Genomic DNA, 24,190 nt, shown 5'->3' with positions numbered 1-24,190 from the left:
CTACCAATAGTATTCTTCTTTGAGCTAGCCATCTCCTGCCATCTTGTCTCTCTCAGGGCAGTGATGACAATAGTCTTGGAATTCATCCTGTTGCAGACTAAGGGATATCGGAAATGTACGAAAATATAGCGACAAAATCTATTATCATAAGGTGTGAGTTGATACATTTGACATAAAAATAACACAGGCAATTATAACCTGAATGGAATTTGTGCTGTGAATAAAACAGAAGGGTTTGAATGTGATTAAATCAATGTGAGAAAGCTAGAAAATTGCCAAATGTCTTTAAGCTTCTTTACATAGGGAGGTGTGTGACTGTGGAGTTCACTCAGTGATTAGTGATTCATGTCAACATTCAGGGTTGGATGGGATTGGTGGATCAAGGGAGAGAGATATGGGAAGAGCGTGAGAAGATGTGATTAGGAGTATTTGCTTATTTGAAGGGTAAACACTGACATGGACTTACTGAGTGAAACAAGCTGCTGTGTTCATAATGCAGAGGTATTTATGCGCTTGTGTGTTTGTTTTTAACTGTTCTTGTTTAAAACTTTAGTAATTTTACAGACGAAACATAATCCGAATGTGACCAAGAAGGTCATTTCACATGAAAGGATCTACAGTGAGAAAGGAGAGTCTCAGCAGAGGCTTGCAGGTGTGGTCTAGTGAAAAACTATTTTCTAGCTGTGGGGCCCAGTGGAGATGAGAAAGGCCAGGGCCTCATCGATATAGAACTTATCGGAACAAGCCACAAAGGCAACGCCTTTACTGAGAAGTGGTTGGTGTTTGTTAGAGAGAGCAACACTAGCTGGTACTAAAATTGCTTTTCTATTTAAAATCCAGTAAATGCTATTTTCATCTTCAGGGCAGCATGGTTGGTGTAGAGGTTAGTGCAATGCCTTCACAGCGCCAGCGATTGGGGCTGGAACGGGTTCAAATCCTGTGCTGTTTGTAAGGAAATTGTGGGTTCACCCCATGTCTGCATGGTTATTCTCTGGGGGTTCTGATTTCTTCCTACCTTTCAAAAACATACCGGGGTGTAGGTTAATGGGGTGTAATTTGGGCGGCATGGACTTGTAGGGTCAAATTGGCCTGTTACAGTGCTGTATGTCTAAATTTAAAATTAATTTTGTTTTTAACCTATCGAGGTATTACTTTAACCCATTGGGATGATACAAAATATGTAATCAGGAAATTGCTGGGTTTTTTTGTCTCCTAATTTTTATTTCCATTGATTTTAAAGGACTTGAAAATATGAGTGGTGTGGATACATGAAAATTTGGATATATTCTACAAATTCTACCAACTCCCACTGTTACCTCAACTACACCTCTTCAAATCCTGTGCTCTGTAAAGATTCTATTTCTTTCTCTTAACTCTTCCTCCTTCAAAAAACGCAGCTTCCCCTCTATTACTTTCAACCCAACCTTAACTTACATCACCTCTATTTTCCGCACATCTGTCCTGGCCCCCTCTGTAGCAACATGCAACAAGGACAGAATTCCCCCTGTCTTCATCTACCACCTCTCCAGCCTCTGCATCTGACATATTATCCACCTCAATTTCCATCACCTACAATATGATCCAACCACCAGACATATACTCACTTCTTCTCCCCTCTCCACCTTTTGCAGGGACCAACCCCTCTAGGACTCCCTTGTCCACTCCTCCCTTCCCACTAATTGACCCCCAGTACCAACACCTGTGACCATAGGAAATACTACACTCCCTCACCACCATTCAGGGCCCCAGTCCTTTCAAATGAAGGAACATTTCACTTGTGAATCTGCATGAGTCGCCTTCTACATCCAGTGCTCCCATTGTTGCCTCTTCTACATCAGAGGGACTGGATGCAGATTGGGAGATCATTGAATTGAAGCAGAAGAGAAATACTAAGTCTGTGGCATTAATAAGGACTTCCCAGAAGCCAAATATTTTAATTCTGCACACTATTCCCACAGCGATGTGTCTATCTGTGATCTTATACGCACTGCCAAACCAAGGCTACCTGCAAATTGAAAGAACAGCTCCTAATATTATGTTTTGACATTCTCCAAGCAGGCAGCATGTACATCGACCGCCATTTTCCATTAAACCCCTCTCCCAAGTCTCTCTCTTTTCCTATGCCTTTGTCTCCTTTTCTCCATCTACTCACACTTCCCTTCATTCTCCATTCAAAGGGCTATCCTCTCCCCATATCACTTCTCAGCTATTTTTCTCTTCTGCCCTCCCACCTTTATCCACTTATGACCTCTGATCTGTTAGCCTGTACTACTTCCTTGCCCCTTCCTCCTTTTCTCCTTGCCCCACCTTATCTTGACGAAGGGCTCAAGCCAGAAACATTGGTTACCCTTTACTCCCCAAAGATCAGGGGTTCCCAACCTTTTTGTTCCTCTGTATCCCTTGGGCATTTTTATAGGTTCCGTGTACCCCTAAAAATTAGGGATTAAACAAACACGACATTGTTCAATCTGACTGTAGATTACAACACCATGTATTGTACAGTAGTGGTTATTCTCTCAGACCCAATGTACCCCCTGAAAAGTGCAAATGTACCACTGGGGGTACATGTACCCCAGGTTGGGAACCCCTGCTATAGATGTTACGTGATCTGCTGAGTTTCTCAAACACTGTTGCGTATTGCAGTACAATCACGGCACCTGCAGACTTTCCTATTTAAAATCAATTTCCAGGTGAAGTAGTGATCCACTTGCATTTCTTCTATCTCGTGTATTGCATTTGGTGTTCACATTGTGATCACCTCTAGTGATTGGTTTGTGGTGAACCTGCATTTAATCTGCTAGGTGTGAGCCTAAGCTTCCAGGTGCCTGCCACTTTATCTCTCTATCCCATTCAGCCTGTATTGTTACAATAAAGCTAAATGCAAGCTCAAAGAACAGCACCTTACCATCTCTCTGGGCACATTGCAACTTTTAGCACTCAAATTCTACCTTTTATGGAACTTGGCTTCTACCTGCATCTGTCATCCATCTGTAATATTAGCTCAGCTTGTTTGTTGTTTTCTCCCCCTTTTTTTCTGTTTTCTCCCCCCCCTTCTGGGAGTGTACTCCAGTTCTGCATTTTGCCACTCCTACGTTCTTTTAACCAACTTTTTACCCTCTTAACATTTCCATTCACTTACTCACCAGATAACCTTGCCTAGGTCTTAGCCCCATGATCATACTGATTTCACCCTATCAGAGACTTTGCCATCCCCTATACTTCCTGGAGACTCACAAGCTTCTTGTGTTTCCTTCCCAATTCCGATGAAGAGACTTCACCATGAAACGTTATTTCATTCCCCACAGATGATGGGCCTGACTTGTGAAATATTTGTAGCATTTCTGCTTTTGTGTCAACTTTCCAACACTTTTTCCACACTATTGACAGCCAATAGTCGCTTTCAGGTGCTCGGACGCAGATAATGCGCCGACAGATGAGGCTGGGGGGAGTGCAGCTGGGACATTCAGGTGGCCGCGGAGAAGACGCCTCTCTGTCGCCTGAACGTGCCAGATGAAAGAGAACCGTGTCTGAGCAAACACCGGCTCCTTTGGACTGTGGCTGTAGTCCACTGCAACTTTCAGGTGCAACAAGGGATTCTCGGAGCCGGAGATTATACCTAGAGGAGGAGGGTTAGCTAAGTGCTTCTCCTGGTCGGGTTCTCCACTTTCAAGTGGCCTCCTGACAGCCACATAGGGGTAGAATATGTGTCTTTACATCGGGGTATTTTGGCCACCTGAGAGCGAATGTTATCTTTATTTGACACTCCTGCAGTAACATTCCCTTTAAGTCAGTTTTATCTGCATTATTACTTTGTGTGATACCACTTTCTTTGCCACTGTTAGTGCCAGGGTGCCTTTCCTGATGTAGTAAAATACCCCTGGTGTTTGACCCCTACGGGGATTGGAAGATGTCTGATAAAAGGGTTTTCCTGTTGCTTGAGATTCACTGTTACAATGCCTAACAAATACACCAGCATTAAGAATAAACAGTTTAAAAGACAAAAAGCAGGGCAAAAAGTAAAGTAATTTGAAGAGAAAAAAAATCAGTATTGTGGTCCTTAATTATGAATCAGGTAATGCCCTTAACTTACAAAATTTACATTTAAATTCAAACCCTGGTCACTGGCACTGTAACAGCACTGCATTAACCATGCCACCATCATAATTAATACCCTCTCCCCAAGTTTATAGATAAAGCCTTACTAATATTATTAATAATACACTAATAAAGATAAAGACTCTGAAGGACTAATAAAGATAAATCAGGAATAAGGAGGCACTTTATGAGAGTCACCCCGACGACAAGTGGTATCAACTAGCTCTTCATCCTGGGGAACACCATTTTATTCAAACAGCTGCGACAAGCAAGGCACTCCACTGGCTGAATATTACAGATTCAGATTTATTGTCTGAGTACATATATGACATCACGTACAACCCTAAGATTCTTTCTCCTGCGGGTGAGGCAGAATTACTACTTATTGGCAGTGGAAAAAAACAGACTTAATGTATACATGTAAACAAATAAAGAAATGTAAACAAACTGATTGTGCAATACAGTGAAAAAATCAATAAAGTGCACAAGAAAGAATCCTTAAATAAGTCCCTAATTGAGTTTGTGGTTGAGAAGTCTGATGGTGGAGGGGTAGCAGCTGTTCCTGAACCTAGTTGTGTGAAGCTTATGGTACCTTTACCTCTTTCCTGATGGTAGCAGCGAGAACAGGGTGGTGTGAATCCTTGATGATAACTGCTGCTCTCCGACGGCAGCACTCCCTGTAGATCTTCTCGATGGTGGGGAGGGTTTTATCTGTGATGTCCTGGGCTGTGTCCATGATCGTTTGCAGGGCTTTTCATTCAGGTGAATTGGTGTTCCCATACCAAACTGTGATGAAGCTAGTCAGCCCACTTTCCACCAAACATCTGTCGAAATTTGCCAGGGTTTCCAATGTCATGCCAGACCTCTGCAAACTCCTGAGGAAATAGAGGCGCGATGTGCTTTCTTTATGATCCCATTAGTGGGCTCAAGTCCAGAAAAGATCCTCCAAAACAGTGACTCCCAAGAACCTAAATTTCATCACACCCACCAGCTCTGATCCCACAATGTTCACTGGATCGTACACCTCTGGTTTTCTCTTCCTGAAGACAGCAATGAGCTCCTTGGATTTGGTTACATTGAGTGCAAGGCTGTTGTTGGAGCACCATTCAGCCAAGTTTTCAGTCTCCCTCTTTCTGCATGCTGACTCATCACCCATCTTTATACAACCCACTAGTGTGGTATCAGCTGCACTAGTGTTGGTGTCGTACCAAGCCACACCATCATGCGTGTGTAATGTGAGTTGCACAGGGGGCTGAGAACACAGCCGTTTGTGCTTATTTGCTCCCATCTTCATCAAAAGTTTATGCGTCACTTTTGTGTTACGTCAGATAACATTTACTTCGACAATTTAAAACTTTTATTTAATTTTTAAATTTATTTTATTCCATCCATTTATTTATTTATGTATCTAGCTGTCCATTTATTTCATTATTTATTTGTCTATCTATCTATTCATCCACCTATTTATTTATTCAACCAGTCACCAATCAATGCACCTATTTATTTATTAATTTATCCACCTGACTGCTTATCTATCTATCTATTGATTTATTTATTTATCCTTTCTGTTTATTGTTTATTCGTTAATTTTCCTTGATTTTTTTTTGCCAGCTGCTTGAGGTTGCTTGAATTCCAAATAACTGTAGTTTTATACATGGAAAACGGGTAATAATCATTTTCTTCAACTGCTTAGTCAACTGCTCAAACACAAGAAATAGACGGTTGGCAGTAGATGCGTATTTTGTGAAGCCCTAGCTGCTGAAAGATGTGTGCTTCTCCAGCTTATTCTGGCTCCTGACACTGGAGGCAGGAAGGCTCCAGTCTCATGACAGTAAAGGTTGCCCCTTCAACAGATCCCGCAAAAAGCTCTGCAGCTTCAAGGTACAAAGCAGCTACAAGTCAATAATTGCAACCTGCTTCTCATTTCAATCGTGGAAGTATTCGCCACTGGTCACTTGTCTGAGTTTTGTATTAAAAAACCCTCTGCCTTTTGATAAAAATGAATCCACACTTTATAACATGTATATTGATGCCAAACCTTACTTGGAACAATGCCCATTGCCTTCTTATCAGATACTCTACTGCAATACAGGCAGCTATTGTTAAAATGGTTCAATGATTTAATTTGATCTGCTCAAACCAGCTGCACACAAGTAATGGAGGTTTATCTTCCTTAATAGCTGCTGACATGAGGTTGCCTGACCATCTCACACTGTACTCAAATGTGGGTCTTTCTCACCCAAATGGCTTTTTGAAATAACACTGATTCCCCGAGAGTGCTATGGTATGGGTTGATTAATTCACTGTACCACTTGTACATCTTTTCCATATGCCTCGTGGTTTTCACTTAGTGTCCTGATTTCCCAATATTTGTTAAGCGTACATATCGGTATTCTTAGTGCACAACTTATATAAGCATTCCTGGAAAGAAAAACACAAAACCGTGAGCAGTGGTGTGGAGATGATGAGATATAATAACATCTTTGCTTCTTCCGGTACTTCTAGTGAATGTTCAACATCATCCATCATAATCCAAAATGATCAGGAGTTATCTTTCCTTTTCCAAAACAAGACCATTCTTATTTACCATTTCAGGGGTTTCAGTGGATCAGAATGACCTGCTGAATTTTCCTGCTGAACAACATTTCTATATTTAAAAAAAAATCCTTATGTGGAATTTAAACAGGATAAACACCTGGAGAAGCTCTTGAGTGACCTTGTTCATTGCAAATCCATCTGTGGTCCTGGCCACCATAAAGGTGAGTGCACAGTATGGTGCAAGACCAGGGAGTTCAAGTTCTGAACTGTACTTAGATAACAGATTCACGTGTATATGCATCTGCGTGCGTTGCGGATGGGATGAAGTGGCCATGCGGGGTCCTGCAGGTTCATAAAGATGTGAAGGAAGGATAGGAAAGAGAGCCATCATTATGAACAAGGCAGGGAAATAAAATCCTGCCAGCGTGGCCTTCTTCTCTACTGCAAAGTTGCCAGTTGATTTGTGCTCTCTAGAATCATACAAATATAGAGTCCACACAAGTGCTGGAGAAAGTCAGCAGGCCATGCTGCATCCATTAAAAGTAAAAGGCAATCGACGTTTCGAATCTGAAGCCTTCTTCAAAACTCTTGTTTACCTTCTTACGAAAGTAGCCATAATTCATGCATGGGCCAGACAACAAATATCATCAGGCAAGTCACCCGCCTGGGGATTTATGCTCAAAGCTTATCCTAACCATATCTTCAAAACCAAATTTCCTTGGAGAGTTTACTACATGAAAGTCATGATACAAATCAAGTTGTGTTGATCCCTATGTAAACAATGAGAAGCTAGAGAAACTCTTCAGGTCTGGCAGCAGCCATAAAGAGAAATGTACAGACAACATTTAAGGTGAGGACCTTTTGTTGAGACTTACGTTACCAATGACCATGAGACAGAGATTAAGAAGCATGTTCAGTTTTAACCTCTTTAACTCAGAGGTGCTGAGATAAGATATAGTAATATCCCTATTAATGCAATACAGAGCTGATCTGCCTGGTCAAGCCAACCTATGTTTTGCTACAACTGCTTCATGTTACATTCTGACCTTGATCCAACCAACGGGAATGGAGTAGAATTCAGTAATGAATTGAGAGTGATTTCCCCTTGAAATCCAAGCAGCTTTTGATCATGTGTGGCATCCAGGACACTTTTGTTGAAGGACATTCAAAGTAAGCCTAACACAAAGAAGGCGACTTTGGTTGCTGCATGGATTGTGGATTGGTTAATGGAGGGAAAAACATCAGGAATAAATGGGTCATTTCAAGCTTGAGAAGCTGTGATGAGGTATCAGTGTTGGAGCCTAAGATGTTCACAATCCTCACTAATGATTTGGAGGTGGGGAAGATATATGCTTGTTTACTAACAGTGTAAAGTTGATTGGCAGTGTGGATTGTGAGGACAATGTAGAGGTGATGGACAGCTTAAGTGACTGGATAAGAATATGGTAGAATGTAATGGGTAAAAGACCACACGACCATGAAACCTTAAGATACAGGAGAAGAAGTAGGCCATTCAGCCCATCAAATCTGCTCTGCCATTCAATCATGAGCTGATCAATTCTCCCACTCAGCCCCATTCCCCTACTTTCTCCACATAACCTTTGATACTCTGACTATTCAGTTACCTCAATCTCTGCCTTAAAAACAGCCAATGACTTGGCTATAGCCACCCATGACAGCAAATTCCAGATGTTCACCACTCTTTAGCTAAAGAAATTCCTCTGCATCTCAGTTTTAAATTAGTGCCTTCAATCATGAAGTTGTTTCCTCTTGTCCTTGATTCCCCTACTATGGGAAATACCTTTGACACATCTTTTCTGTCCAGGCTTCTCAACATTCTTCTAAACTTCAAGGAGTACAGTCCAAGAGCCATCAAATGTTCCTCATCTGCTAATCCCTTTATTACAGGAATAATTTTTTGCAAATTTCTTCTGAACATCTAATGCCAGCACGTCCTTTCTTAAATAAGGAGTCCAAATCCCATACTCCAAATTAGGCCTCACCAATGTTTATAAAGCCTCAACATCACATCCCTATTCCTCTAGATAGGAATGCCAAAATCGACTCAACCTGGAGATTAACCTTTAAGATATCCTGCAGGAGAATTTCCAAGTCTCTTTGCACCTCTGAATTTTGAATTTTCTCCCCATCCAAGTAATAGTCTGTCCTTTTGTTCCTTTTACCCTACACTTTCCAATATTGAATTTCATTTGCCATTTCTTCGCCTATTCTCCTAATCTAAGGCTCGCTGCAGAAGAGATCACCCACTTTAGTAGAAAAATATAGATAAATGAAATAACATAAATGGTGAGAGATTGGAGGATACTGGTGCTGAGAGCAATCTGGCTGTTGCTAGGGTCTTGGTAAGACTGTTCTGGGATATTGTGAACATGTCCAGTTTCCCACACAAGGAAGGTTATACTGTCAGAGGTGCTTAGGCAATTCCTGCCAGTGGTGAATCTGCCTGCCTTGCAGCAGGCAAAAAGAAATTTCATGTAATAGGACACTGTTTGATTACTATGATAATAAATTGAATCTTGAATCTTGAAAATTGACAGGTGACCTCCATTAAATCTATAAAGCTTGTAAAGGGGTGAGAGTAGCTAGAATGTCTGCATTGAGAGGGCTGAGAAAGGAGGGAAAAGAAAGGTGAATCTTTGGAATTCTTTACCAATGTGCTATGGGGGATCAGTCACTGAGTATACTGAAGACACACAGGGACAGATTTCTGGATATGATATAAATCAAGTGATAAAGGGAGAGTGAAGGAGAATGCCCCTGATAAAATGTTCACTTATAATCCTATACTGCAAAGCCATTCTTTTTTCACTAAGATAACTGAATATTTATTTTATCTGTTTTTCTGCAGTATTTATTGTCCCTTTTTAATTTAATTATATGTACCATTTTTATTTTTTATTTGTTTTATAGATTTTTTTGTACAATATAAATGTTGAGCTGTAGCAAGAAAGAATTTTGGTGTGTATGTACATTGTATAATATATATGGCAATAACAACATTATCATTATTCAATGGTGAAGCAGGCATCACCTACCAACTCCTGCTCCCAATTCTTCCATTCTTTTGACAATCATTCCAGTACTGGTGTGTAGCTGTAGAAACCCCATGGGTAACACCATCTTCAGCTGCTTCCTCTATGTCCTTTCTTCCATCATCAATCCAAAGGTGGGATGCTTGTGCTAATTGCACAATGTTCTATTGTGTTTGCCTTCTCCTCACAGAATGAAGAGGCCCGTCTCTACATGCAGCAAAACCCAAACAACATTCAGGCCTTGGCTAATATAATGAGTAATATGAACACCTTACAAAAGGAGAACAGTGACCAAGAGTCCATCACCCCTTGACAGGGATCGATTTATCATAGCTGAAACACCTGCAGCAAGTTTCCCTGGGTTCACCATTGAACATCACTGAAAATGGATAGAATCTAACTGGATAGCATTAACATCCACTTCTCCAGCTTCCATTAAACCCCCACTCATGTTCCAAGCCGTCTGTTTCTTTCTCTCTAGCTCCCAACACCCTTCCCTTTCTTCTCCATTCAGAGAGCTATCCATTTCCTCCATCACTTCTCAGCTTTTTCCTCTTCTACCTTCCCATCTAAATCCACTCATGACCTCTTACCTGTTAGCCTGTGGTCTTTCCCCTGCCCCATCCTCTTCTCTCTCTCCTCTGTTCCCCATCCCTCCATTTATTCAGGCATCTGCCTGATTTTTGCTCGTACCTTGACAAAGAGCTCAGGCCTGAAATGTTGGTTACCCTTTACTTGTTGTGTCACCTGCTGAGTTTCTTGTGTGCCTTTTGTGTATTCCAGGAGCATGAGGGAATTCTCTGCACTTTTTTGAATACATGCATTTAAAAAGATCAACACCATCCAGAGTAAAATGTCATGATTGATTAATATTCCCTTGCCATTCTAAATCTTTGCTCTCCCCATCACAAAGTCACCAAACCTGCAGTCCATCTGATGTAGAGGATGCAAGGTAACAGCTTGTCAAGCGATCTGCTCTTGGCTCCTGATTTCTATTATCTAGGAAGGCACGGACAGCAGTCACAGTTAAGGAAACCATTTAAGATATTCCCTGCAAGTCACATGCAACCCTAAAATGTTAATTCTTTTCCCCTCTCATAAGATGTTGCATGAACTGCTAAGAACTTCTCGCATTCTCTTTTCTTTTCTTTTCAATCTTTTTATTATTATTATAATTTATAAACACATACAGTTCAAAGAGATATTAAAAAAATACATAGTAAGTAATGAATTAATACAGAGATATTAAACAATAATATTACAGAATAAAAATATATCATAAAAAAAAATTTTCATCAGTTTAGGGTGTGAACTATCTCTAAAAAAAAAGATATAATTAATAACAATATATGAAAAAAGAGAAAAAAAAACCCAAAAAAGAAGAAAAAACAAATCTGAATTTAAAAAAAACTTAAAAAAAAAACCTACAGATATAGCTAAACCACGCCGATCACTCCGATCTCATCTTACAGCCCAATTATCATACATAATCATAGAAAGAAAACAGAGCCAGATCAACTCACCACAAATGAAAATATTGAATAAATGGTCGCCAGGTTAACTCAAACTTAGAAGGGGATTCATAGACAGAGTTTCTAATTTTCTCTAAATTTAAACATAGTATAGTTTGGGTAAACCATTGGAAAACAGTGGGAGGATTTACCTCTTTCCAATTTAATAGTATAGATCTTCTAGCCATTAGTGTAAGAAAAGCAATCATACGATCCGCAGGAAGAGATAAATAAGTCAAATCTATCATAGGTAATCCAAAAATTGCAGTAATGGGATGTGGTTGTAAATCAATATTCAAAACAGTAGATATAATGGAAAAAATTTCCTTCCAATAATTCTCTGTTCCTAATTCAGTGCCATGGTATCCTTAATTTCCGAGCTGCCTCTGTCACTGAATCAAAACCTTGGACAGCTACTAACAAAGCACAGGATCCTTTCAGCACAAGGTCTGCAGATATTTGAGAGGGTGGTTCACTTTAATGGACAATTACATAATAATGTCCATATCTGGCAACATCCAAGATTCAAGATTCAATTTATTATCATAGTAATAAAACAGTGTCCTATTACATGAAATTTCTTTTTGCCTGCTGCAAGGCAGACAGATTCACCTGTGACAGGAATTGCCTAAGCGCCTCTTACAGTCAGAAGAGAAGCAAAAGAGAGTCCCCCCAGAGTCACCGATTGTTCATGGATTCACCTCCAGTGCTTCAGCCTCTGCAGTCACAGAGTCCCGTCCGGTCACAGAGTCCTGACCGGTCACAGAGTCCCGTCCAAATCATTCGCAACCTGAGCTTCAGATCCAAACCTCCGACATGGTCGGGAACCCTTCAGCACCGCCTCGCATCCTGGTTCCGATATCTGGTACCCCTTCAGCCAGTTCCCATTTCTCAATCTCTCTCTCTCTCTCTCTCTCTCTCTTTCAGGGGACAAACTCTTGACAGATATTTTCTACAAACCCACCAAGTCCCACAGTTACTTCCTCACACCCTATCACCTGTAAGGATTCTATACCTTTCTCTCAATTTCTTCACCTCTGTCACATCTGTTCCCAAGTTGAGGTCTTCCATTGCAAAACATCCAACATGTCCTCTTCCTTCATAAAATGTGGCTTCCCCTCTACTCCATTAACTCAGCCCTTACCCGCATCTAGACTATATCCTTCACATCTTCCCTGGCCCTCTCCGCCCTGAAACGCAACAAGGTGAGGATAAGGCGACACATCCAACATATTACCCTTCACAATTTACGTCACCCTCAACCTGATCTGACCACCAGATACATCTTGCCCTCTCATTCCTTCTCTGCTTTCTGCAGGGAGCGCGCGTTCTGGATCTCCCTCATCAATTCAACTCTTCCCGCTCATCGACCCCTCACTACCCTGTGACTGCAAAAAATGCTACACTTGCACCCATTCCTCCTCCCTCGCCATCACTTGGGATCCCAAACAGTCCTTCCAAGTGAAGCAATACTTCACCTGCAAATCCACATGGATTATCTACTCCATCCAGTGTACCCATTGTGGCCTCTTCTACATCAGAAAGACTGGGAGATCAGTTCATTGAGCACTTTCACTCTGTCCTCTGCAATAAAAGGGACCTCCCAGTGGCCAACCAAACCATTTCAATTCCATATACAGGGTACTAGAGTACAATCTCAGATATTCAGAATTCAAGCAAGCAGCAAAAAAACCTGGAGGACATTAAAAAAATAAATAAAAATATTAAATAAAATTTTAAATTTGTAAAAGTAAATGCTCTCTGAAGCAACAAACCCCCTGGTGAAAATGTGAGCAAACATTTGCTTGCGTGGCACTTCAGACAGTTTCTGCCATTGGTAAATCTGTATGCCTTATGGCAGACTAAATTAATTCTGTTTAACAATGCACTGTTTTTATTGCATAACAATAAAGGCACCTTGAACCTGGTCGTGCCTCACTCGCAGTAGCTATTTGAATAACATTTGAATAAAGTTGCATCTGAATAAAGTGGCATCACCTAGGATGAAGAGTTGGCCGATGCCAATTGCTGCTGGGGTGACTCTCACAAAATTTCTCCCTATCCCTGCTTCGTAAGGGTCTTTATCTTTCTTAGTATTTTGTTAAGGTTTTTTGTAAGGATTTATCTGTAAACCTGGGAGAGGGGGATTAATTATGATGGTGACACAGTTAGTGTAGTGGTTAGTGCTGTTTCAACACCAGTATCCAGGGATCTAATTTAAATTTGAATTTTGTAAATTACAGGAATTATCTGATCATAATGAACTTTACATAATTAAGGAATACAATAATGATTATTTTTCAAATTACTTTACATTTTGCACAGTCTTTTGTATTTTAAAGCAGTGGTTCCCAACCTTTATCTTTCCACTCACATACCACTTTAAGTAATCCCTGTTCCATCGGTGTTCTGTGATTAGTAAGGGATTGCTTAAGGTGTTAGGTGAGTGGGAAGAGAAGGTTGAGAATCACTGCTCTGGACCCGATTGTTACTGAAATATTTTGCTTGAGGAAAATTGTCATTGGCCTATTTGTGTAACCAGGCTAAGCAAAAGAGCAAATTGCAGCCCCCTAATATTTCCAATTTTATCATTAACCAAATTCAACAGCAAAGATCTCAGAATGGATAGAAGAGGGGTACATTAGACAACTTTGCAGTGGCTATACAAGGGACCATTCAAGGTGATCAGGAACAATGGGTCCACCTATATCCTGGACACTGGGGGGAAAGAGGAGGTTTTTATGATAGACAGACTTAAGTCGGCCCATGTAGACTTGACTCAACTGGCCGAGGTCCAGGCACTTCAGCCAGGGGGCAGACTGTAATGCCAGTTCTTGGCGGCAGTAGGGGGGGGGGGGGGTGGGGTGGGGTGGGGTGGGGTGGGGTCATGTGGTGGCCCAAACTACATGATCGAATCAGCGTAAAATAGCGGCCACATGTGGCTAAGAAGATCCTCTCCTAAAATGGTGCTGGTCTTCCTCCCTCTTCTTCAACACAGAGCAAAGCCCACAGGCGTGTAGAATCTTTGTATGTGCAGGTGATGACACTTCCAGAGGAAGTTCCGGGAACAGGAAGTACATAGAATTTGGTTTGGAGAACACTAATTAAAAGCCAGTTTTTAAGCTACAACTCCGACTGAACGTGTCTGTCTTTTCTAGCTCTAGTGTAGCACAGTACCACAATATATACATTCAAATTGTTCCAAATACAACAGAACACTAATAAACTGGTACCTTCAGTCTTTCCCAATCTGAACCAGTAGACTTTCACCTGTTAATACCCAAGCATACTCTTTATTCACTTTATTTTCCAAGTGACAGAGGAGTGCAATAATATTTCCAGTGAAGCTCGTGAGTTTGAAGGGAGCACAGGAACGAAGCGTTTAAAGGGAGAACAGGATCCTGAACCCTGACACATTTCAAAGGAGTGGTGGTAACATGATCTGGTAAGCCAGATTCCCCACCATCTGATTTTTGAGCAAACAGATGATGATGTGGATTTGCTTTTGATGCTACAGTTTTCCATCACTTCCAATTAACAGCGAATCACAAGAATATTATTATGTTCTTTTACTTGATCCCAAAATCCTTGCTGGACTGTTGCTACTGTATCTAATCTACTGATTAGCAAGTCCGCCGATTGCTTCCTTTTTGCAATAATGATAATAAAAGGGAAATGATAAGTGAATCCATGACTGATTGAAAACCATTCAGAAACGCACTCAAATATAATTACGTCCCACAGCTGATGTTCTGTCATAACTAGTGAAAATGAAAACTATTTGCAGTTGTGGTTACAAAGCCGGTACTTAAAATGAATAATCAATTTCTTGAATATGTTGTCAACACACTAGCAAAAGTTATAAAACCACCTTGATGTGTCAAATTAATCCCAAGCTCCTCAATGACCAGTGACTTGTGATTCCCTTTATTCTCTGAGGAATTCAGAGATGTCATGAGTAATTTCAAAATTTAGAAGCAGTCATTTTCATTTCTAGTAAAGTGCTTTTGAAGCTCTATCACCTTAATTAGGGGCTGGAGATTTTGCTGAAATGATGCCAAGATAAAGGAAGCAAGGTGTCGCTAAAATTTAAAGAATTAGAAATAGAATGTTCTCCTGCATTTACACTGCAGTGCTGATCTTTCTCAGGTTTAAACAATACTTAATTTGGTGGTATCAGTGGTTCTCAACCTTTTCCTTTCCACTCACATACCACTTTAAGTGTTCCCTATGCCTTAGGTGCTCTGTGATTAGTAAGGGGTGGCTTAAAGTGGTATGCAAGTGGAAATAAAAAGGTTGAAAACCACTGTTTTAATTGTACCTAATTGACACGTTATGTGCACAGTTTCATAACTCCAAAGGAAATGGCCCAATGACAATTTTTCCCAAGCAAAATATTTCAGTAACAATTGGGTCCAGAACAGTGATTCTCAACCTTCTCTTCCCACTCATATGCCACCTTAAGCAATCCCTTACTAATCACAGAACACTAATGACATAGAGAATACTTAAAAATGGTTTGTAAGTGGAAAGGAAAAGGTTGAGAACCACTGGTTTAGAGGAAGTCAAAAAGATCTTTCAAGCTTCAGAGCTAAAATAGAACAAAGGGCAATTCTTTCATGCAATGCATCTAAATGAAGACTTGGAAAGATGTTTTATGCAAGGAAGCGAACCTATAACTTAAACCTTAAGGTGTTAAATCAAAGCAGATATAAGTCAGAGAATCTGATTTGTCAAGGAATCCAAACCCTGCCACACTAATGATCCTCTCACCCATTTTGAACAGTCTTTCTGCTCCTGGACAAGCCATCCACCCAGACCTCGTACCTCAAGATCATCTTGTCCGCCCTTGTCCAGTCTATTCACACCTAGATTCAGGACACCACTCATACTCTCCAACATTTTGAAGAATTGCAATTCTCTGGCTCCCACTGCCTCATCATCACTCCTTTACACATCTGTACCCCATCAGGAATGCTTCAGGACATTCCACTTCTTTCTTGAATGCAGAGCCATTAAGTCCCCATCAATTAACTCTCTTCACGATTTGACAAAACTTGTTCTTATCCTAAACAATGACTTGTCTCATTTCTTCCATATCAAGGGTATAGCCACATTTGTGGGCCCCAGCTATGTTTGCCATGTTGTTGGGTATGTGGAACAATTCCTGTTTCAATCTTACTTGGGTTCCTTTTCCCAATTCTTCCTCTGCAACATTGATGACTACATTGAGGCTACCTCATCTATCCATACAGGACTTTACATTTTAATTCACTTCATTCCCAACTTCTACCTGGTCCTAAATTTACGTGGACACTTTCTGGCACCTCTCTCCCCTTCAATGACCTTATCTCAAAGGTTATTGATTATAAATCCACTGACTCTTACATGCTGGATTATACCCTTTCTTACAATTCCTCTACTCAGCTGCATCTGTTTCCAAGATGAAGCTTTCTACTTCAGGGCATCATAAATGTCTTCTTGGTTTGATAAGTGGTTCCCCTTATCATTGATAAAGCCCTTGCCTATATCTCTATTTCTTGATCTTCTGCCCTCACCCCACGTCCCTCCACCAACCACCTCTTCCCCTCTTCACTCCAATGCACTTTTGCCTGGTTCACTCTTCCCTCCCCATCCATGTTTCTACCCCGTGAGCCACTTCTGCTGCTTTCAAGAAGGTCCATTTGTGGTGTGCTGTCGGTGAGAAGCCAACACACAAAACCAAAAGACTGTACAACAGGCTTTATTTGACGTAAACTTCCACAGAGGCAGCTGTGAGATTGTTCTGCTATAAACCTTGAAAGTGACTTTGAAGGGCTGGCTCAGGCTTATATCCCGGAGGGTGAGTGACACCCGACCGGGTGGGGCTTGGTCCCTTCAGGTCAGCTGATTGACAGCCGGCCAGGTGTTGTCCCCATGCTCTTCTGCAGGTACAGAGGTTGCTCCCCGCAGTAGGTCAAAGGAGTACTACCTCATGCACAACTTGTCCCTACATCTACTCATCTACTCCTCTCATCTTTATCTCGGGCCACAACAGACCTTCCAGAGAGACTGAGCTTTACATCCAACGTAATCTACTGCACTTGCTGTTCTCAGAGTGGGCTCCTTTACATCACTGAGACCAAACCAAGATAGCGTGACTGCTTCAGCAAGCACCTACGTACTGCCTAAGCTTGAGCTTTCTATAACCGACAATTTCAATCCTGTCTGTCGTCGGCCTCAGCAATGTTAGGGTGAGGCCAAACATAAATTTGAGAAACAACACATCATATTCCTCCTAACAGTTTTAAATCTAATGGCAGGAACATGGATTTTTTGAATTTAGGGTAACTGCTACCCCAGTGGTTCTCAACCTTTTTCTTTCCACTCACATACCACTTTAAGTAATCCCTATGCCATACGTGCTCTGTGATTAGTAAGAGATTGCTTAAGGTGGTATGTGAGTGGAAAGAAAAAGTTTGAAAACCACTGTTTTAATCATACCTAATTGATTTGTAATCTTCATGGATCCATAACTCCAAAGGAAATGGGTCAATGACAATTTTTCTCAAGCAAAATATTTCAGTAACAATTGGGTCCAGAGCAGTGATTCTCAACCTTCTCTTCCCACTCACACACCACCTTAAGCAATCCCTAACTAATCACAGAGTACCGATGGCATAGGGATCACTTAAAGTGGTATGTGGGTAGAAAGAAAAAGATTGAGAACCATTGCTCTACCCTAATCTGATTTTTCTGTTTTCATCATTCCATGATTTAATTCTGCATGTTTTCTTTTTTTTCTCTCTATTAACTTTTCTTCCTCCCTCCCCTTCCTAGTTGTTTCCCCTCCGCTTGTCTCTCCACTTCTCCCATCTTCTGTCTTTGGCCCATCCCCCCAGGTTCTTTTCTCTTTATATATGTAATATCACCACCCCCTTTTCACTCTAGTATTGATAAAAGGCCCCCATTTGAAATGTTGTTTGACCATTTCTACCCATGGCCACTAACTGACCTGCTGAGTTTCTCCAGCAATTCTTTGTCAATAAGCAATAAGCCATGGTCAGATTAAAGAAGAATGGTCTCAATATTTCTATCATTTGTGTTTGGAAAGAAAATCATGATGGAAATTGATCAGAAGAATACTTGAAGCTTCTAATTTGGCACATTGAAGGGCTCCAGGTAAATACATAGAAATTCACAAGTGAGAAAGAAATAAAGCTACAATGGCTGTAAGATTTGGCCCAGTGGAGATTGGAATGACCAAGACTTCTGATAGTATTGAAGTAGATGATCTGCAATTGAAAATAAGCAGAGAATGAGTTAAACTGGCAAGTTGGTCAGACATTACAGCATTACAGAGGAAGTAGAAAAAAAAAACAGCTGGAAATCTGAATTAAGTGTCAAGGGCATCTGGAATAATCCATGAAGAAATAAACAGAAAGAACATTTCAGGTCAGTAAACGTATCAAAATTGGAAAACTAAAGTGGCTCTACTTTCTAAGCCATCCCTATTTTGACAAGCACACTGAGGAAGAGAAGTATTTAATAATTGTGCATGTTGTGCACATTTTTTTTAAATGGAGACCTGGGCTTGTGCTGGCTCCAAGTGAGAAGGAGAATACTTTTCATCTAAAATCAGCTTAACAACATTGTAGCAGTTTGAAGAAACTAGCGGATTCACAATTGAGCCTCTAGTTGCATAATAAGCTAACCAATTCACAAGTAAACTATTCATTGCCACAAATGATTATAGCAGAGACTTGGATTTAATAATTTATACCAGATTAGTCTTACTCAATGAGAGAACTCATTTATTGATAGTTTATAGGTCAGTGAAACAGTTTGAAAGTGTGAACAACAACAAAATGGCTTTGGGATCCATAGACACTCGATGTCTCTGAAGGGATCTCCTTTGCTTTGTGGTGTCTTTTTATGTGCCTTTATAGGTAAACAGTGTAAGCAAATTTTGTGTATTATATTCATGATGATAAAGGAACCAGAACATAATCCTGAAATATTTCTCTTTTCCCAACAAATTACCTGATTTGCCTTGTTCCTCCTTTATCTATAACCTTTAGGTTGTTCCAGATGTACACGTTATCTGGTAAAGAGTGAAAACAGGCAGAAATGGAAATGGGGAAAAAATACCAGGATGTAGTGAAGATGAGAGGATCCCTTAAATCAGTACCCTGCTGTTAACACTCATTCAAAACTGCCATAAGGAGTGAAGCTTTTTACCCTGGTCCACAGAGGTCTGGAGAAGACATTTTGTAGAATAGAAATGAAGAACACAAAAGTTCCAGAGAAACTCAGCAGCATCCATGGAAACCAAAAGGTAAGTCAACATTTTGGGCCCAAGCCCATCTTCAGGTATAAAACTGAACCTATCTATAAATTCATGTGTCCACGATGCCAGTGAAATTTAATGTAGCTTAAATATTATGACTTGCTTTTAACCTAATTCTGATGAAGAATAAATTCCATTTCTGTCTGATTTGCTATGTGCTTTCCAGCATTTTCTGCCTTACTGCAAATTTCAAGTTTCTTCAATATTTTGTGAATGTCTTGAATGTTTTATATCTTTCTACTTTTAATAATAATTTCAGGAATGGCGAGCCATCTCCCTGCACTTGTAGTATTTGCATGTGAACAGCAAAAATAGCCATGTTGACGACTACCTGAAACACTAATTCTGCTTCTCTCTCCACACTCGCTGCCTGAACACCTCAGCGTATCCAGCATTTTCTCATTTTATTTTAGGTTGTGCTTTATGGCTCTTGAATTAAAAGCAGCTGAATGGTTACAAGGAGTTTAATCATCTTAAAACAGGTAAACATTGAGAAGCTGAAGGAACTTAACAGGTCAGGCAGCATCTTTTTGGTAGAACTGGTGAGTCAATATTTTGAATAGGGATCCCTTATCAAAATATTCTCCAAAAAGGATCCCTATCGAATATGTCGACTGACCAGTTCTACTCATGATGCGTTGAGTTCTTCAACCTTCTCATTGCTTGCTTAAATTTCCACCATCTGCAGTTTTACTTGAAAATTAGTTGTTTCAGATGTCTTTTGAAATGTAAAACTAATATGTCAGTTGCCAATGTCAATTTACAAATTGTGCAGCATGGTTAGTGTAGTGTAGTGGCACAGTGCTATTGCAGCACCGAGGGGAGTATTGGGGTCTCTCTCCCTGCCATGAAAGACAGTAATAAGGGCCATTGTTTGCGGAAACCCATAAACATTATGAAGGACTTCACACACCCCTCCCTCAATCTATTTCCCCTCTTGCCATCCGAGAAGAGGTTCTGAAGCGTCCAGGCCCTCATGACCGGATTGCGAAACAGTTTTTTCCCCCAAGCCTTGAGACTTCTGAACACTGGGGACACACACCTTGCATATGTAATATGATATTTATAAGTGATATGATGTATAAGTTTCTGATGTAATTTAGCCATGTAAACAACCAGGTCCATGATCCAGAGAAACGTTATCTTGTTTTCACTGTACACTGAATGGTTATGGTATGAACGACAAATAAACGTGACTTTGACTTGACTTGACCAATAACCCTGGTTCAAATCTGGTGCTGTCTGTAAGGAGTTTGTACGTTCTCCTTACTTTCACGTAGGTTCCTTTAGGTTCTGGCTTTCTCCCACATTCCAAAAACATACGAGTTAGTTTGTCACATGGGTATATTTGGATGATGCAAGCTCATGAGCCAGAAGTCCCTGTTACCTAGATATGTCTCTATATTAAATTAAATTAAACATTTAAGGCAATCTGGTTGGAGATCACTGAGTTGGAATGTAAGATGTATTCCCCCTATTTGAGGGTAGCCTCGATTTGGCTATACATAAGGCCATGGAAATAAATAAATTTACCTGCATTTTTTCAATATTTCAATGATCAATTCATTTTTTGAAAACTGTTATTGAAACTGCTTTCATTACCTTTTTCAATTGCCCAAATCTGAACGATCTGAAGTGTAAAAGATTTCACTTTCATACTTGTTTTTAATGTTAATTATTGTAAACTATCTGTTCTGGTTAACACCCTGATTGTCAGTGGAAACAATTTCCTCCTCGAGTGCCAGGCATTGCTTAATTGGCTTCACTGCTCCAAAGTGACAGGGTTTGAGTCCTTCTCCAGAAAATGAACATAAACTACATTAATGTTCATGGGTGATTCTGAAAGAGTATTGCACTCTTTTAACTGCCAGTCAGCATTTTGAAGAATGGAAAGGAAAGAATCCTGGCCAATATTTAACTTTCCATCAATAACACTGAAATAAAAAGAGATTATTTATTCATTATCAAGTTTCAGATTGGAGGAGTGGTTCCTCTCACACACACACACACACACACACACACACACACACACACACACACACACACACACACACACACACACACACACACACACACACACACACAAGAAGATTAGTATAGAAGCCAGTTTTAAAGAGGCCAGGGGTGAGACAGAGGCCTATCCAGGATTGGAAAACAAGACAGAGATGAAACATGATGGACAGAGGCAGCGGTCACAAAGACAAAGGGGAAGAGAGACAAGAAAAGCAAACAGGTCAGATGGTGGAAGATAGGTGGGGTGGGTGATTAAAAGACAAACACTGTCAGTGCTGCAATTTTATGAGTAGATTATACAACAAATATAGAAGCAAAGTGTTGGTCAATGTTTTGAGTCAAGACCATGCAGAGGGAAGAGAGTTAGTATAAAGAGGTGAGAGGAAGGAATGAGTTGTGATGGATGGTGACAGAGGAATAAGTTGAGGAGGGGATGATGGGTAGATAAAACAAAGTGACAAAGAGGAAGTAGATTTGGGAGGCAGCAGCTGGTGGATGATTGGCAGAAACAGATAAGATGAGGTTAAAAAAAAAACAAGGAGTAGATGGAGCCAGGTTGCAGGATAGTGTAGGTAGAGACAGAGGCTGGAAGGTGACAAGTGGAGACACATGAGACTGCATATGCTGGAGTCCGATAAGTAAGGAAAGCTAAGTGAGGGATGATAAGCAAATTGAAAGGAGTTGAGAAAGGCAAGAGGGCCCACAATTGGGCAGGATTCTGTGTGATATGAAGATGGAATCAGATGGAGAGTACAATATTGAACAGCAAGGTCTTCCTTTAGTGGTTATGAAGAACTCAATTAAATTTTCTTTTGACCGGATCTATTTTAAGAAGAACAACCCCATTTTCTTTAGCTCCTCCTCATAACTCAAGTTCTTCCTTGGAACAATCCTTCATACCTGGATATCCATATTATAAACAATGCCTTCATGTAAACACAGTGTTCCAGCTGAGGATCAGTGGTGATTGACAAAGAGAACACAAGAAACCACAGATGTTGGAATCTTTAGCAAGCTACAAGAAGGTGGAATGATTCAACAGGTCAGGCATTATGCATTGAGAAAAAGGAGCAGTCATCATTTTGGGTTCTATTTTGAGACTAAGGTGGAAAGAGCTTGCTCTCTCCTCTTCCAACCTCAGGCTTGATAAAGGGTCTCATTGACTTCCTTTTCTCTCCATAGATGCTGCCTGACCCACAAGTCTCTCAGGTGATTTACCAGGGTTCCGGGTGCCCTATATGATCATTTTTCAGATAAAATATAATCTAATTCTGTTGCCTTGCAATAGAATTAAACTGTGGATGGTGCTACTCTTTTGCACATCAGTAATCCATGATCAAGGATAAAGTTCTGCTTCTCTTTGTTTTATTTGAAATCACACTGGTCTTCCCTACAGCTCAGTATAGAATCATAGTCACGTATTTGCTGGCATTCAATAATGTTTGGAGACGTTTGTTTGAAAATATTCACCAATTAATATTGTTACTGGAGCCAGCTTACTTCACTGCATATAGGTGTCCATGACTTCAGCAGAGGTTCTTCCAAACTCCTGCTGTGATGTAAGTGGAAGACTGTAAAAGTGGTTCAAAGGAATTTCCATGTGGTACATTGGCATTTCCCAGAAGGATACAGAAGTGAAGCCTGCCCAAGTTACTCCATATGATTTATTAGCTGTTGGGTCTCAGCCATCAATTGGGAGGGGAGGGTTGTGAGGGGAGAGGGCGATGGGGATGGGATGCCATCTCAGGCTGAGTTCTTCTTGGAGATGTCGGATGCATTCAGTGATGTGACATTCAATCACATTATACCCACTAACAGTGTACAAATGATAAAGAGGAGCAAATCTGCATGTAATTTTGTTCCAATGGCAATGATCTGAATAGTTACAAGGGCAGCACAGTTAGCATAGCTGTCAGCGCAATGCCCTGACAATGCCAGCGATCAGGACTGGGTTTCGAATTCCACGCTGTCTGTAAGGAGTTTGTAGGTTCTCCCTGTGTCTGCTTGGGTTTTCCTCGGGGGCTCCGGTTTCCTCCCACTGTTTGAAACATACCGGCAATGTATGTTAATGGGGTGTAAATTGGGTGGCACGGACTCGTGAGCCAAAATGGCCTGTTACTGTGCTGTATGTCTACATTTAAAAACCTCACCTGGATGCAGGTCCAGAAACTAGTTACAAGCCATCTGCAAGAGCTGTGTATTCCACTGAGGGTAAAGACTACATTTTTTCCCCCCAGGGTTTCAATCATTCGTTTCCAGGAGATGGTATGTTGAATCAATCTTCTGTTTCTGAAATATATTGGATGATTCAGGAGGATAGGCAAACTGGCTCATAGATGTATTGCTTCCAGTTATCAGGTACAGGCCAGAGTTTTAATTCCACATGCATCCATCAATATTTCTCAATGCTGTTAACCCCATTCCACTTCAGTTTGTTGACTGCTGTTCTGTTCTTCCAGACCTACTTTCTTGTGGTGGTTTGTAGCCTAATGTCTGAATTTAATTTTTTTTTCAATTTAAATTTAATATAGCACGGCCCTTCCTGCCCACATGTCCATGTCGTCCAAAATACCCCAATTAACCTACAACCCCTGCACGTTTGAAAGATGGGAAGGAACCGAAAATCCTGGAAGGAACTCACACAGACACAG

The 24,190-nt window shown here is 40.6% G+C and overlaps 1 long non-coding RNA gene across 1 annotated transcript in view; it reads left to right on the top strand.

Moving 5' to 3' along the window:
• Positions 1–443: 443 nt before the first annotated feature.
• LOC138737611 (uncharacterized) overlaps positions 444–24,190 on the top strand; it is a 113,019-nt gene continuing 89,272 nt past the window's right edge. Inside the window, exons 1-2 of the long non-coding RNA XR_011341064.1 lie at positions 444–501; positions 19,258–19,514. This is a non-coding gene — a long non-coding RNA (uncharacterized lncRNA). The remainder of the gene's footprint in view (positions 502–19,257; positions 19,515–24,190) is intronic.

This window comes from Narcine bancroftii, chromosome 6 (genome assembly GCF_036971445.1).
Source record: "Narcine bancroftii isolate sNarBan1 chromosome 6, sNarBan1.hap1, whole genome shotgun sequence".
Taxonomy (NCBI): domain Eukaryota; kingdom Metazoa; phylum Chordata; class Chondrichthyes; order Torpediniformes; family Narcinidae; genus Narcine; species Narcine bancroftii.
The sequence above is the reverse complement of the archived record's forward strand: the minus strand, read 5'-3'. Positions and strand labels throughout refer to the sequence as shown.